The 12595-nt window shown below is 39.8% G+C and overlaps 1 long non-coding RNA gene and 1 pseudogene across 3 annotated transcripts; both read right to left on the reverse strand.

The window, feature by feature from the left end:
- Window positions 1–1913, reverse strand: part of LOC119350793 — a 4712-nt pseudogene extending 2799 nt beyond the window's left edge.
- Window positions 1914–4427: 2514 nt separating this feature from the next.
- LOC119349394 lies at window positions 4428–6498 on the reverse strand. 3 transcript variants are annotated; one of them, XR_005169402.1, is made up of 4 exons: window positions 6193–6498; window positions 5950–6114; window positions 5343–5838; window positions 4428–4746 (listed from the first exon to the last, which is right to left on the reverse strand). It is a non-coding gene; the product is annotated as an uncharacterized LOC119349394 (long non-coding RNA). The 3 variants fall into 3 exon arrangements; XR_005169401.1 differs by having other exon boundaries at window positions 4428–4823; XR_005169400.1 differs by lacking the exon at window positions 4428–4746 and having other exon boundaries at window positions 4845–5838.
- Window positions 6499–12595: the final 6097 nt, after the last annotated feature.

A 12595-nucleotide genomic window follows, 5' to 3' on the forward strand; every position in this document is an offset into this window, starting at 1 on the left:
AGTGGCAAACCATCACATTTTGCTATAATTTGCAACCCAATATCTTTTAGCATGTCAAGCTCAGGTTCATCTTTTCCTACCTGCAAGCAGTTATAAGTTATAACATATAAAGTTAATGAGGGGTACGTAAGCAATGGCTAGGTGTGTGCTCTTTTTTATTTATTTACCACAAGCAGTGCACTAGATCACCAAGAGAATAAGCTAAAAGATAAAAAAAGGCATGCACTACGATAAATTAGATTGCCACACATACGTGTGGAATCAACTTCATATTGATTTTCTAAAGATTACATAATGCATATGAAGGCGTACCAAAATATATTTCGATGTATTTTCATTCCTTTTCATTTATCATCTTGGTGAACTCGTTTTACAATTTTTAGGGCAAAAAGCAATAAAACTATATCGACTTTAATGCTCGGCGGTGATCACGAGCATTAAGTCAATAAAAGAAAATATGTTGGGTATAGAGATATTACATGGAGATTGATGATCTTTGTAGAGGAATACAGTTAGTTGAGGTGAACAAGATGGGAAGAAATAACAACAATGTTGCACACAAGAAAGCGGAGTTTTCCTAACTTAATGGAGTGGCTGCCATTTGCGGAACCCTCTACCGGTTAACATAGCAACATGTGCGCACTTAGATTGTAATGAACAATGCTAGATAAATGAATGGATGTTATCCCCTCCCCACTTCCACACATAGACACACCCCTCCCAAAAAAACACGTGGAATCTTCTGTGGTAATCATATGCAAGTTCATATATAATCAAATTAACAATGTGGTGATATGTAAGTGTATATAAAATCAAATTAACTGTGTGACACTAAAATACGGGTGTTATATCGAGTATGAGTAAGTATTGACCTGCTTCTTGAGCAATGACCATGCATCTATAGGACCTAATTTGTCAACATGGTGGCAATACACAACTTTCATGCTCCGGGCAACAATGTCATGTCTTGTGGTGATGAGGACTCTGCTACCTGGGCCGCCATAGCTAAAGGGAGTCATCAACAGTTTGTCCCATTCGCTGACACCCCACATGTCATCTAGTACAAGAAATAATTTTTTGTCCTTGATGGCATTCATGAGAGCAACGACAAGTAGGGCCTTGTCTCGAGCCCCACCCACTCCAGGCAAGTCTCCGCTAGCGGCAGTGATGGCCGTACTCAACAATTCAACATCGTTGAAATCTCGTGTGATGCTAAGCCATATCTTCTTAGCGAACTTGCCTTCGATAGCCTCATCATTGAATACCTTCTTGCAGAGAGTGGTCTTGCCAATCCCGCCTACACCAACAATGGCGACCACCATGAGGTGATCAACCTTGTCACCAACTGCCTCCCTTGTAAGCACATCCACAAGTGCTCCTGTGTCCTCCTCGATCTTCTCGCCAACCGCACCTGACCTCTCCATCAATGAATCTGTTTTGCGATCAGTGGCAAGAGATCGAGTTGCCTTCCGGTCTTGGTAGGCTTCTAGCTTGATGAAATTGAAACTGCTACCCCACTTGCAGATGTCATCCAACTTTTGGTTGAGGTTCTTGATGCGGGTGCCGATATCATGGACATGCAGGGGATTTCGGATGCAAAAGAGGAGCGCGTGAAGGCACCCCGTGTCCGCGGATGGACCTTGCTCCATGATCTTGAGCTGGCATAGGTCGATGATGTCGGTGGCCTGGTACATGGCACGCTTCAGTTCCTCCACCCACCCCCGCACACTCTCGTCGGTGATGGTCCTCCTATCGGCATCGGCAAGAACATTCTTGAGATCCCTGAGCTTGGCGTCTAGTTCATCGATCCCACTAGAGACCCCGATCATCATGGCTATGTCTTCGCTTGCCATTTGGGCGAGCATGTTGGTCACGTACGATGCCAAAGCACCCAAAACCACCGCCATATCGCAGGATTTGCTCGGGCAGCTGCTATACTGAAAATAGTGCATGCAAGTAAAATTACTCCTCTTTATAACAACTTTTTAATTTAACAGTCACATTCTAAAAGTTGATTCATACATCTCACTGTTGAAAACGAACGTGCTGTGGATTCACTCACCAGCGAATAGCTTGCAAATGAAAAATATGGCTTACAAAGAAGAATGACATTGCTATACGTACGTGAAAACAAAATTGAACCACGAATGAATATCACAATGATTACTCGAATAAAACGGAGGGCACCATCTATTTTACACTAAAAATAGCTACGAAGCAACAAGAAATCTAGCGTTATCTAGTGAAGCTGAAATTAATTACCTTGAATCGATAGGGGAGTTCAGAGCTCCAGACCAACTCCCCGTAGGCTGATGCCTTTGTTTTCACAAATGGGCGTCATGGCTGGGTATGTATTCCTTTTTGTTTTTTGGCAGGGCAAGAAAGGGATTCTTGGATTGAACAAGGCAAAAGATGATGTGTTCCTTTTCCTTTTTGGCAGGGCAAGAAAGGAATTGGTTCCTTCCTTCCTTCTCGCGTCTGTAATTTCGTTCTTAATTTAGATGATGACGTGTTTGTTTAGTTCGACATCGTATCAAACTTTTCTGTCTCTGAAGGAAGTGAGTCTGTCCAAGCATCAGATTAACTGGTGCATGTTTTCTCCATACTGGCAAGCCTAATTGACACGCCAGATTGATTGAATACAAAACTAGTGATTGGACAATTGTCGCCTCTTCATTACATCATGGCAGCTTCCTTCCTGAATCGAGAGAGCAAGAGCTGCCTAAACTTCAAGTGACTGTACCGAAGAAAGAAAAATAGGACATCCAGCCAGGTCATTTTCTTTGACAAACTCCTTGCCGGCCAGTGGCAAATCTAGGAGAAAAATGGAGTGTAGGCTCAAACAGGCCGGAAGCGACTTTTTGATGGGCGAGGGCATTGGCTCTTGTTTTTTGAAATGATTCGAAAATCATACTTTTCAAGTTTCAAAAAAGTTCAAAAAAAAACCGTGAAAACTAATACATATTCATGATTGATCTGTGAATTTTCGTTCAAAAATATTATGATTTGCAAGATGCACAAAAAGAATCCCGGCCAAACAATAAAAAAGGATTGGCCCATTTTCCTATATGACGCGGATACTTCAGAAAGCATGCGTATCGAGCCAGATACTGCCCCGATACAGCCCGATACGTATCCCATACATATCCCTCGATTTTTTGATTTAATAAACAAAATAATATTTGATACTCCTAGAATACTACTGCGATACATTTTGGATACGTGAAGCCCCTCGTTCGATGTGAAATCCCCTCAAGAGCAAAGACACATCTTTTGAAGATTCCCAACATTGAGGCGAGCTCATGTCAAAAGGTGACTATTGGTATTCTTGTTCAGTTCAAAAGTGAGCAAGAGAGAGAGCCGATGCAATGATTGAGAGCAGCAAACCTAGGGAAATCCCACTGCCAACTGATGGAAGTGGGGACACACACACACAAACACACACGCGCGCGCGCATACACACACACACACACGCACACACGCATGCACACACGCACACACACACGCATATAGGGGTTGACTATTCGTCACCCTGGGTGAGGAATAGTTATTCTTCACCCCACTCAGTTTTATGCAACATAGCCATTTTCTTGTACACTAGTCAGATGCCCGTGCTACGCTACGGGATGCCGCAAGATTAGATGGATTTAATTAGTCAGGAAACCATATGTTGCTATAGACAATAATTTTTTTTAACGAAGACATCGATTGAAGCATTGTTATATTGCGATAGATAACATATCGAGCATGATCAAACATATGGTTTCAAGTCAATAAACCCTGTCACCGAAGCCAAACATTTTCTACTCCATCTCCGCCTTGAAACTCCCTACTCACATTTCTCTTTGTTCACTATATATTGTGACGGATAACATATCAAGCATGATCAAACATATGGTTTCCGGTCAATAAACCCTGTCATCGAAGCCAAACATTTTCTACTCCATCTTCGCCTTGCGACTCCCTACTCACATTTCTCTTTGTTCACTCTATCCTGTATCGAGGGGATAGAGCATGCAGCAAACTAAAAATCCATCCATACGGATGTGGCAACTTGGACTTCATCATTTAGCCCTAGTCCGATGGGATCAACCTATCTTATCCGTCAGATGGTCACTCACCTATGTCACACATATCATCTCTCCATGTGTGTGAGCATTATACAATGCAACATGCCGTCCATGGCCAAAAGATAATTAGGACATCCAAAATAATTTGATGTTGTAACATTTGAAACTACTTTGCAAGGTTTGACGAAAAAAGATTCATATCACATAATAGTATCTCGAAGATAGCAATCTACAATATTTTAAGCCTGATCAACCAAGACAAAATATTGCTAAAATAATTTGCTAAGTATATTAGTCTCAAAACATATCACAATCAGGAACTGATCAAGAGAACTCACATGAAAAAGGAAAACACAAAGTAAAAACGCTTAATCCAGAACTTGCATGCATAAGAGAGTTATATAAAAGTACAAACAAAATGATCAGGGTTCACTAAGCTAGACTACTATGCTAAATGACGTGCCATGCGTCATCGTCCTTCCAGCATCGTCCTTGTGAAGTTGCATGGCCTGCTACCATCACAGCTGATAACTCCAAATTGTGAAAGATGCGACGACTGGGCTCATACCAAATCTCCCAAACCACCAGAACAGTACACCCTTATTTTAGTTGTTGGCTCAAAACATATGTAACAACAATATTAATTCTGGGGTTTTCGCTTCATCCATCTGCTCACCTAAGAGAACATCAGACAATCACTATTTTATACATAACTGTCTGTGATATATTCAGACCAGGGGGAAAAGGTTGAGCCTGTAGAGAGTTTGTAGTATATTTAGACAAAATGAAAAAACAATGAACAATACTTACAATTTGAACTCAGCAAAGAAACAAAATGTACAGTAAAAGATACTTTGAAATCATGTGTATGTAGAAGGTGTGAATGCACATGTACGCACACACACGCAAAATTAGTACCGGACCTCTTGTAACTCAAGGTCGTACAAACCTAGATAACATACAACTATGCATTTGTGGCGTTGTTCATCGGGTCAACTTGTCTTCTATTGGCAGTTTGGCACCACCGAAACAATTCAAACAAACAAGAATTGTGTGGAAAAAGCTAAGTAATGGCACGGTGCCATGATGTTTGGCTAAATTACAGAGGCTGTCTGTGCAGTCAGAGCAACAGAAAATTGTTCATGGACATACGACCAGTTATAGATCGATAGTCTTCCCTGAAGCCTGCTCCATGACTAATTTCTATATTGAGAGAAATTAGCATGATTTCTTTGAAACAAACTAACACAATAATAGACTCGATGGCCTCACCTTCATCGTCAGTGACACCTCTGCGAGGCTGCCCTTTTTTGAGTAGGAAACTACTCTACAGGAGATACAAATTCAGACATTATCAGTGGACGGAGTTTATCCGGGACGTATGCGATGATCTCCTGGTCGCTGACATTTCTGGTTGCCGCTGCAAGCTCATGAGCACGAGCATTGCAAGTTCTTACCACATGGCTGATACTGTAAGCTGAAAAAACTGAGAGTGCTTGTTTAATATCCTTGATCAGGGGCATAGCACTGTGATCTGGATTGGTCTCCCGCAGCTAGCTCTTTTATGATTGCATGGCAATCCATCTCCAGGATCAAAGGCCCGCTGTAGTATTTTGCAAGAGCCTGCAGTCCGGCGATGGCAGATTTTGCCTCAGGCCTCCTCAACACTTCGACTGGGGGTCAGCATTCTGCATACAGAGACGAAAACGTGGCCCTTGCTGTCCCTGGCAACAGCGCCAACCTGCGAGGCTGCCCTCTATCCTGAAATCTGCAGGGAAAAACAAAATTAAAATCAGAGACATGTTAGAACGAGATTATCTTGCGAAATATGCACCTAATCTAACAAGAAGCAAACTTAGAAGATCCTTCTCACACATACTACTCGTCTTCTATGTTCAATTGTTCAGTTTGGCACTGGGCGCCGCCGGGAACGAGTAGCTCACCACCGTCAGAAATCCTCCGCTCCCGCAACACCTGGGCCTACTAATGCCAGTCCTGCCGCTGGTAGCCTCTAATCCTCCATGGGCAGCATAGAAAAAAGGGCCTGCAGTTGGAGGTTGAGAACCAGACCAGCACAAAAGGGAATCAACACCAACAGAGAAAACAAAGTACAGTAACTTACTATATCGAACAGACTCGGATATGGCAACAACCGTCACTATCATCTCCGTCTCCGGCGGCCTGCACGGCCAGATCTGAAGGAAATACACCGACGAAATCTTGAAGCAAAATCCAATTGATTCAGACCCTAATTACAAGCACAACTGTACAAGAGTAGGGATCCTTGCCCAACTCAAATCCCGCGTTCACCGGGGAAGAGAGGGGAGAGGTCGGCGGCGAGAATTTGGGAGGGTACTCGAAGCTCCTGTTTCTTTCGGGAGAGAAGCAGAAACAAGAACACGTTGTGCGGGGTGTTGTGTTCTGGATATCTCTGGAATTCCATACTACATGCTTGATGCTTTTGCAAAATGTACATGTGGGACGCTCGGGGACAACTCGTGACAGTTTCGGATCGGACGGTGCAGATGGCGTGACGGCAGGCACGCCATCGCCACCAACTCATATTTTTATAGAAGTAGAGATAAAGATATTTATTTTTTTTCTATGACACATATGAAAGTATATAGTTGTGAAAATTTTCTCGAACGTGTTATATGTGTATTTGCGTATGTACAATTTTTTCAATTTTTTTGCAACATGGAAAATGTTTTTTAAAGTTCACATAGTGCCTGTCCACCGTTGGGCATTTGCGCAAACAGACCCCTCTTCTTCCTTCCTTTTCACTTTCTTCCCCAATAACCCATGGCAAAGCCAGGATTTAAGCTAAGCCGAACAGGGGCGAACATTTGAGATTTAAATTTTGCAAGGCACAATGCAAGTCTACTCAACCAAACAAATGATTCACAAAAAAGTTTCATCAAATACAATTTCGAGAGCATGAGAAGACACACAAAAAAAAAGACTTAGAAAGTACTAACATTTTCTCATGTCTGCCGTGCGAAAGCGCTTGCATACAATGTTGCCATCCCAAAATTCCAAGCGAGGCCTACAATATTTGTATCTTCCAGTAAGATAATATTGCACCATTAAATTGTAGTTGGTCCAATAACACGAGATCGTCGAGTCCCTGCAAAAAAATAAAATAAACCCACGAGGTTGCGAAGGTAGATTGCATCAGTGATTCTTCAAAGAATGAAACCATAGCATAATCTGCTTGTATTCGATTTTTGCAAATATCTCACGCTCAACATAGTAGACCATCATATCATCGAGCCAATCATTACTAGCCTATTTCGAAGATCTCTCCTCAGCTAGATTAAATACGCGAGGGACACAAACTTGATGAATTTTTGACAACATCAAAATTTGACATTGAATTAATTACTCTACGTTATAAATTCTAGTTGTTTCCTACGCTCTAAAGTTCTAATAACATGGCCATGGAGCAATGTAATCAATGCAGTGTATAAATTTCTAAAAGGAAAAAGGTCAAAAAGGGGAGCAAAGAAATCTATTCGACCTCCTCATCGGCATCCATCAGCGACTCGCGACGCATACGCGCGTGGACATGGACGTGCGGCGGCACGGAAGGAGACATGCGGCGGCGTGTGCAGGCATGCGGCGGCGGTATTGCTGTTACGACTTAGGCTCGCCATAGTGGGAGTAACATAACCGGTAATATGCACTTGGGACTAGCAAACATGCTTATGAGGCACACAATTAAAGAAGAGAGAGAGAGGATTAGAGTAACATAGGTAGATACCGTATCATGTTAAATGCTATGCTAATTTGTGTCATGCATGACAATAAATATGATCATCTATGATATTACTTTATGATACTGTGCACTATGAAGGTAGTATCATACACTAATATCATGTGCATGATACTAGTATATGATACTCCCCACTATGAGTAGCCTTACGACTGTTGTAACTAGCGATAGGGATTTTTTTTGACAAGATTTTCTTTTTTGTTCAGTCGTTCGTACTGGGGAAATGCAGCAAGGCCCCCATATCCGGGCATTCCAATTGGCCCACTAAGCCACTAAGGCCCAAGTCCATATCTGGGCAGCGCTACGTCTCGCTTGAGGTGAGTTGGAAGCGCGGCTCCTATTTATCGCCTTAAGCGAGACCTGAAGCTTTTTCTCCCCTCACGATGTATTGGGTCGGCCCATTTACATGTGTATATTCGTTGATCCCTGGCCTTCTGGTTGAACGCGCGCTGCACTAGCCATTCTGCCCAACCTCCTTTTGTGGTAAGAAAAGGGGAGGCACCTACTTGAGGCTACTCGAGCCGTTTTCTTTGAGATTTTTTATTTTCTTTTCTTTATTTCTTCCCCTTTTTCTTTGGTTTTCTTTAATCTCCTTTTTCTTTATTTTATTTTTCATACTTTTTTCTTCTCTGTTTTTCGTTGTTTTTTGCATTTTGTTTCCTTTTTTTCCTTTTTTTCTTTCTATTTATCTGTTTTCTTTGCTCTTTTGGTTATTATTCTATATATTTTGCATATGTCAACAATATCTTTTGAATTCACGTCTAGCATTTCTTCTCCATTTGTTGTTTTTTCCTATGATTGTTTTTGTATTCACTCATTTTTATATATGTCAAGAATATTTTTCAATAAATAATCAACATTTTTTGTATACATCTTCAACATTGTCTCAATGCTTATTCAATATTTTTAAATACTTTTTAACATTATAATACATATTCAGCATTTTTCAAATACTCGGTCCACATTTCAAATACTTATTCAACATTTTCAAATTCTTGTTCCACATTTTTCAAATACTTGTTCAACATTTTTAATACTTATTCAACATTTATCAAACACATTTAAAACATTTTTGATACTTATTCAAAATTTTCAAATACTTGTTCAACATTTTTAATACTTATTCAACATTTATCAAACACATTTTTAACATTTTTGATACTTATTCAAAATTTTCAAATACTTGTTTAACATTTTTCAAATACTTGTTCAACATTTTTAGTACTTATTTAACAATTTAAAATACTTGTTCAACATTTTTAAATGTGTTTTTGAAGAGTGTTTTTTGTGTATATTTATGTAGAATTTTTTAAAGTATAAAAATTTATAAAAAATAAAGCAAAAAACGAGAACAGAAAACAGAAGAAAAAAGTATGCCTCGGCCTCTGGCGCAGCTGGGCCGGCCTATCTGGTCTCGCCCAACGCGAGGCTTCGCCCTGTTCTCGCTTAAAGCGAGAAAATAGGGGTGCCCGGCAGTTGGAAGAAGCACTCGCTTCAAGCTCACAGTACATGGGCTCGGTCGCTTCTGTCGTTTGTTAATTTGTTTTCATTATATATGTTGAAATTTTCAAAAAAACTGTTCAAAAATTCAAAAGTATGCATACCATTCAAAAGAGTATTAATAATGTATTTGAAAAAATGTTTAATGTGTATGAAAAATTGTTTAAGGTGCATACAAAAAATATACAATGTGTGTGAAAACATGCTAATCATGTATTTGGAAATATTAAATGTCTATGAAAATATATTTTGTATGTATAAAAAGTACAATATTTACATAAAAATGTATATTTAAGCAAATGTTAATCATGTACTGGCAAAAAGTTAAAAGTATATATCAAAAATGTTTCTTATGTATACAAAAATTGTAAAATATGTATGAAAAAAGTAGACAACAAAACATATATCTGGAAATTTTTTAATCATGTATTTAAAAAATGTTAAATGTGTATAAGAAATATGTTTCTTATGTATACGGAAAATGTATAATCTGTTTGCAAAAACTAGACATCAAAACATATATATGAAAAAAAATATTAATCATGTATTTGAAAAAAATAACGAGTATAAAAAATGTTCCTACTCCATATGAAAAATGCACAATCCATATGAAAAAGTAAACCTCCAACATACATTAAAAAATGTTAATGATGTATTTTAAAATTGATAAATGTGTATAACGAAATGTTTCTTCTATATATGGACAATGTATAACTGCATTAATAAAAGTAGACATCAAATACATATGTGTCTACCTACTTATATGTTTTGATAGATTCTTGTGCAACTGTCGTAATTGTTATAGAATTGCATAGTTTTGGGTCCTCCTCGATCAAGTGGGCATAGATTGTGTTCTTTACTTAGCTAATGTTTTACCATATTGCCATGCCTTACATACAACAAATAAAACAATTTTATAATTATGGACTAAGGCGGACTCACCGCTACCTTTAGCTGTACTTTGTATTAGAGGTTAAATTCATTAGGGATGCCATCACAATCACAAGCACTCAGAAGAGTTTGAGGTTCAAGTTTCGGGATGCCAAATACATTCTCATTACCTTTGATCCGGTTTCGGGTGTAGATAGTCCTACCCATTTTTTTCTATAGGTGACCTAGGTTATCAAATCCACGAGAATTTCCAAATGAAAGGTGATTCTACATGCTCTTGTCATCGCTAGAAGTTTTAGTCTCACGGACGGAAATTGCACGGTTTTATTAGATAAACAATAATAAGAGAATGGTCTAGAAAAATCGCATGTGACATGTGGTTGGCAAACTCAAAATTCATACTCCCTCCGTTCCTAAATATAAGTCTTTTGGACATTTCAAATGGATTACAATATATGAATGTATGTAGACATATCACTAGTAGAAAAAGGGTCAAATGTGAAGCACATTAATGCCAGTTTGAATTTGAGCCGGCCCTAATGTGTCCATTAGTCTCGGTTCCAACGGCTAGGCGGGCGGACATCATTAGTACCGGTTCGTTGGCAATAATTAGTACCGGTTCGTGGCATGAACCGATACTAATGAGGCTGTATCAGGCTGTGGGCCCCACGAACACCTTTAGTACCGGTTCATGGCATGGCCCGGTACTAGAGTTTCTTATTAAGCTGATTTTTAGTCCCACCTCGCGAGGAGAGAGGCAGTATGAGTGGTTTCTGAGTCGTGAGTGCAGAGACGATGAAGGAGAGGCGCAATGCTCACCTGTAGGTTACTTAGCTTCAAGCCTTTCGAAATAGAATAGATTGCACGGAGCTATGTGCAGTGTAGTCTACACTATTCCGAAAGGCTTGAAGCTAATTAATGAGCATTGCGCCTTTTTTATTTTTAATAACTTATTAGATCTCCGGACTTCTTGTGTTACGGCAAAAACTGGATGCACTTCGTGTACAAACTGGACAATCTCTTTCGAAGTATCAGGGCCGGTTTCAGACGAAAACTCATCTGTTATACCGGCACTTCATTTTTTAAACTTATTATAACTCCAGATTTTTTTGCGTTCAGTACGCACCATTCTAAGCCATGTTATCAATTTTCATCCCTTTCTGACATCATTTGCTCCCCTAGCATGAACCGGCACTAAAGAGGTTGTGATAGGGCTAAAAAGGAAAAACTATATAAAAAATTACTCAAAAATAAATAATACAGAAAAGAAAAAATTTATATAAAGCAAAAATATTCACAAAGAAACTAAATACATCAAAAAACTACTCAGAAATAAATAGAAGAAAACAAATAAAGCAGAAAAAAAAACTATATAAAAAATTACTAAAAATTAAATAGAAGAAAATAAATAATGCAGAAAAAAAATTATATAAAGCAAAAATATTCAAAAAGAAACTAAATACAGCACAAAAACTACTCAGAAATAAATAGAAGAAAACAAATAAAGCAAAAAAGAAAAACTATATAAAAAATTACTCAAAAATAAATAGAAGAAAATAAATAATACAGAAAAGAAAAAATTATATAAAGCAAAAATATTCACAAAGAAACTAAATACAGCAAAAAAACTACTCAGAAATAAATAGAAGAAAACAAATAAAGCAAAAAAGAAAAAACTATATAAAAATTACTCAAAAATAAATACAAAAAAAATGCAGAAAAGAAAAAAAAATGTTGGGGCGCTGCCCGGTGGGCCTGCCAGACCTAGGGTGTGCAAATTCAGGCCCAAAAGGGCCAGCAGGCTCACAGGGCAGCGCGCCGGAGTTAGGCCCAGAAGCATGCTATATAGAGGAGTTCGAAAGGGCAGCCGCGGCTGGGTTTATAAATCAGTGCGGCTGCCCTTCGCTCGGCGAGGTGGGACTAAAATTAGTGCACCGCAGGCGGCAGCGCACGGCCTTTAGTACCGGTTGGTGGCTCCAACCGGTACTAATGGTTGTCCTTTAGTACCGGTTGGTGGCTCCAACCGGTACTAAAGGCCCTCGTTTCCCGCCGCTTGGCCTGAGCAAAATTGGCCTTTAGTACCGGTTGGTGGCTCCAACCGGTACTAAAGGTCCTCGTTTCCCGCCGCTTGGCCTGAGCAAAATTGGCCTTTAGTACCGGTTGGTGGCTCCAACAGGTACTAAAGGCCCCTCCTGTAAATACTGCACTTATGAAAAATCAGTTCCATCGTCGATCACTTCTCCACTTTTTTTCTCGCGCTATCGCCGACGACGACGCCGACGACGACGCCGACGCCGTCGCGCCACCGCGCCGTCGCACCGCCGCGCCGTCGCACTCGCCGCCGCGCCACCGCGCCGTC

This window comes from Triticum dicoccoides, chromosome 1B, assembly GCF_002162155.2.
Source record: "Triticum dicoccoides isolate Atlit2015 ecotype Zavitan chromosome 1B, WEW_v2.0, whole genome shotgun sequence".
Lineage (NCBI taxonomy): Eukaryota > Viridiplantae > Streptophyta > Magnoliopsida > Poales > Poaceae > Triticum > Triticum dicoccoides.